The sequence below is a fragment of the Talpa europaea genome (assembly GCF_964194135.1).
Source record: "Talpa europaea genome assembly, chromosome: 14".
NCBI classification, from domain to species: Eukaryota; Metazoa; Chordata; class Mammalia; order Eulipotyphla; family Talpidae; genus Talpa; species Talpa europaea.
The window spans coordinates 56259003-56263747 of record NC_140082.1 but is presented as its reverse complement, the minus strand read 5'-3'; the positions used below and the strand labels follow the sequence as shown (position 1 = coordinate 56263747).

At 39.6% G+C, this 4745-nt stretch overlaps 1 pseudogene across 1 annotated transcript; it reads left to right on the top strand.

The window, feature by feature from the left end:
* The first annotated feature begins 1314 nt into the window (after window positions 1–1314).
* Window positions 1315–1959, top strand: LOC311183803 (transmembrane protein 256-like; annotated as a pseudogene). Its single transcript has one exon. The product of its transcript is annotated as a transmembrane protein 256-like (transcript).
* Window positions 1960–4745: the final 2786 nt, after the last annotated feature.

Sequence of the window (4745 nt, the reverse complement as noted above, 5' to 3'; positions counted from 1 at the left end):
TGGGACCCTCGCCTGCCAAGATAGAACCAGCGCTGCAGAGGCTGCGGACAGCTACACAGAACTGCACTCAACCGCCTGTGCCACCAGGGGAGCCCCAATAAATAAATCTTTAAAAAAAGAAAAAGAAAAGAAAAGCCATCAGATAATTTTCCTTGAAATTTAAAGGAATATTTGATTGTTACCTTGTGACATTCTCATCTGGTTTAAGTTTAAGTCTCTTGCCATCTACCTTCATACTGGATTGTGACTCAGATTCTGATTCTGATTCTGATGAAGAACATGTATCACTTTGGCTTTTATTTTTCTGTTTGTCTTGAACTCTAATTTAAAAGAAGAAACCATGTAAATCTCATGGTTTCTGAATAATGTAATGATTAATTGTAAATAAACAATTGTTACAAAATTCCAACATTATCCACCATCATTCCTTGATATATTCTTAACACCATGATAAAATAACAACTACAAGCAAGGAAAACATTCCTTGCTTCAAAGTGACAGGTGCAATTAGATAGAATGTGATCGTTAACAGTACATTTAATTTATGACATGTTGTAAATGAGCAACTGGGAAGCTTTCAAAGTGGGGACAAAAATACAGCAAGTCACCAGGCAAGGAGCTGGGGGAGAAATGACATGGAGATAACTACACAAACACTGGGATAGGGCACATTGCATCAATGTGTTTCCTTAAACTTGAGAGGAAAAGAACCAATCACTGAGAGTTGAGTGCACTCAGAAATTTTGAAACATATGGAAACCCACACTGAAAAGGTGAGTTACTGTTGAAAGCTACTGATGCTTAGACAAGAGACTAATTATTAAATGTGTACGGTTCTTTGGCCTTTGTTTTCATAATGCAATAATGTGCACCCGATTAAAAAATATACGGGAACATATATTGGAAGAAATATGAGAAATTCCTGTGGGTTAAGACAGATTTATTTTTAAAATATTCACTACATGTATCTTGGAGTGACATCAGGGTCATATGCATGTAAGATGTACCTCATCAGTTTCCCCTGCCACGACCTCAAAATGGCATCACCCATAGACAAAAACAAAAGTTGTCTTTCTGATCTCAGTGATCCAGTACCATATACCCAGAGAGAGGACCCAGTGCAGGTGCAGTGAATACATGTCAGGAATTAAGCAGTGTAAATGTAACTTTAGGCATCTATCATATTCAAGGAAGTAAAAGTCATGGGGCAAAAGATCCTGGGAAACCTCAATTTATCCAAAGGTAATGGGCATTGAGAAGAAATAGGAAAAACAGACTGAGGTCAAAAAACAAGAAATGGGACCATCTACTGCCATGGCTGGGCCAGGGGCTGCTCTCCGCCACCTAGCCACCGTGTCCGGAGCCAGGGCTGTAGGTTTGGCCGCCTACGGGGCGCATGGTGCCCGTTCCCTGATGCCTAGGGAAGGAGCTCTTTTTCAAGGCCAACCAATACCACTTCTTACACAGCCTGGCCCTGTTAGGGGTGCCCCATTTCAGAAAACCCCTCTGGGCGGATTACTGCTAGCTTCTGGAACCACCTTATTTTGCACCAGATTTTACTACTACGGTCTGAGTGGAGACCAAAGCATCCAGAATTTGGCCCCTGTGGGAGGAAGCCTGCTAATCTTGGGATGGCTTGCCTTGGCTCTTTGAATTTCCTTTTGTTTAATTTCTGGGTAATTTTCTGAGTGTTGGATCTGGGAAGGGATTGAAAGAGAAAGGTAAGTAAAGAATTTTGTAGTAAAAAAAAAAAAAAAAAAAAAAAAAAAACAAGAAATGGGAGGGAGAAACCTGGTAAGTGAGCTCTCCCACTGAAATTAACAGAGCCTAAAGTCAAATGAAAATATTATGTGGTGGGAGAATGATCGCCATTGAGGCAGACATTGCCCATGGGTCTAAAGAGCTATGTGTTGTTATCATAGAGTGAAAAATCCTTGTAACCTTGTAATGGGCAGACATTGCCCATGGGTCTAAAGAGGTATGTGTTGTTATCATAGAGTGAAAAATCCTTGTAACCTTTAGAAAGCACGTTTGGACCATGCATGAGTGGGACACTTACTGTTGAATGTTCAAGAGTGAAAACAGGAGAAAATGGGAATAGATAGTTCTGTGAGCCTTCAAGAGCTCATGAGATACAATGGGGGCATGGGGGAGGTGGGTGTCACAATTCTTCTTGCTTGAATAGTTACAAATACATAATAATGTTATTTGTTATTTCTGTAATATTCTACTTCTTTTGGTCAACAAAAGGATAGAGAAATTTAAAAAAAAATGAATGATCAAACAAGCAGACATCTCCTAATACAACTGCATTTATTAAATTTCACCTATTTATTGTATTAATCCATATATGCTAAAGAAAAATTAACGTATTTATTGCAAAAAACTCCTCCATAGACTCACTAAACAAAGGGACTTAAAAAAAAAAAAACGGAATATATGACTACACAACTGAGTCTACTAGAAGGGGAGCACAAGGCATTGGGGGTCAGAACAAAACAAGGAGGGCCCAAGGTCTGCAGTAAAGCACTATGCATGTATTGGTGGTGGGTGTTTACAGTAACATTAATCTAATAAGGCAGTAAGTTATCCCCCAAATAATACACAGAGTGGAAAACAAATCTTCCCTCTATGACATGACCAAAAACTCATTGGTTCACATCGTTCAAATTTTAGTTGTATTTGCCTGATAATGGTAACATCATTTTCCCCTAGGCTTCCCAGTTTCAATATGCTGTATGATCATAAAAGCAATTAGATACTTCTTTGAAATTTAAAGGAATATTTGATTGTTACCGTGTGACATTCTCATCTGGTTTAAGTCTCTTGCCATCTACCTTCATACTGGCTTGTGACTCAGATTCTGATTCTGATTCTGATGAAGAACATGTATCACTTTGGCTTTTATTTTTCTGTTTGTCTTGAACTCTAATTTAAAAGAAGAAACCATGTAAATCTCATGGTTTCTGAATAATGCAATAATTAATTGTAAATAAACAATTGTTACAAAATTCCAACATTATCCACCATCATTCCTTAATATATTCTTAAAACCATGATAAAATAACAACTACAAGCAAGGAAAACATTCCTTGCTTCAAAGTGACAAGTACAATTAGATAGAATGTGATCGTTGACAGTACATTTAATTTATGACATGTTGTAAGTGAGCAACTCGGAAGCTTTCAAAGTGGGAACAAAAATACAGCAAGTCACCAGGCAAGGAGCTGGGGGAGAAACCATACGACATGGAGATAACTACATAAACACTGGGATAGGGCACATAGCATCAATGTGTTTCCTAAACTTGAGAAAAAAAAACCAATCACTGAGAGTTGAGTGCACCCTGGAATTTTGAAACATATGGAAAGCCACACTGAAAAGGTAAATTACTGTGGAAAGCTACCAATGCTTAGAAAAGAGACTAATTATTAAATGTATACTGTTCTTTGCCTTTGTTTTAATAATGTAATAATGTGCACCTGATTAAAAAATATACAGGGGGCCTCCCCTGGTGGCGCAGAGGTTGAGTGCTGGGCTGCGAAGCTGCCTGCAGCCTCTGCAGCACCAGTTCGATCCCCAGCTGATGGCGAGGGTCCCACATGGCATGACAGACCTCTCATGGCATGCCCGCTGCTCCCTTCAGCAGTGTGTTTCATCAGTCTGCCTGTTCTATTCCTGGCTCTGGCTCCAGTGAATTCTCTCACCCTCCCGCGCTTCTGTCTGTACCCACTGCTTGTACAAATAAATGCATAAATCAAATCCACTCATAAAGTATAATAAAACAACTGTTAAAAAAATTCCTGGTGGCGCAGGCAGTTGAATGCAGCCCTGTGAAGCTATCCGCAGCCTTCTCAGTGATGGTTCGATCCCCGCCAGCCCTGGAGATACCCAAATGGCGAGCAGACCTCTCCTATCTTGCCCACTGCTCCCCTCAGCAGTGTATTTCAGCAGATCTGCCTGTTCTGCTCCCCACTCTGTCTCTGGTGAATCCTTCAATCCCCACACCTCGGCCCTATCCTCTAGTTCTTTATTCATAAAAAATAAATTGAATCCTTCAAAAAGAAAAGCAAGCAAGCTTTTGGAAAAGACATGAATGGGAAAATTACAGGTGTAAATTCAAGAGTTAAAACAAGAGAAACTGGGGGTAGATCTGTAGGTTTCTTTGGCCACATGACCCACGTGGTGGTTCACATTATCCTCGTTGGACTATATAGTTTGTAATACCCACTCATATTAGTTAATATTTCTGTATTAGTGTACTTTTTTCCTAATCACATCTAGTGACACCAATTGTCAACAAAATGGCATAACAATTCAAAAAATTCATATGATCATGCAAGCATTTGCATTGATTGGAATGCATTTGCATTGATTGGAATGAACATATTTATTGAATTTATGAATGGATGCTTAATCAAAATTGATGTATTTATATAGCACTACATCTCCTCCACAGGGACACTAAAAAAGGAACTGGATAAACTAAACCAAAACAAACCAGGATATAGGAACAGAGAAGTGAGTCACTAGAAGAGGAGCACAAGGGATGGGGGATGGGGACATTAGGGGGGAGCCTAAGGTCAAGAGCAAAGCACTAGGGCTGTTTGGGTGGTGGATGTCATGTGGTAATGTAGCAACTGATGAGTGTGAACTTACTCCCTAAATGTTACACAGACTTGGAAAACAAGGTTCCTTCTATGAATTGACTAAATGCTCACTGGGCCACATTGCCCACCTTTCAG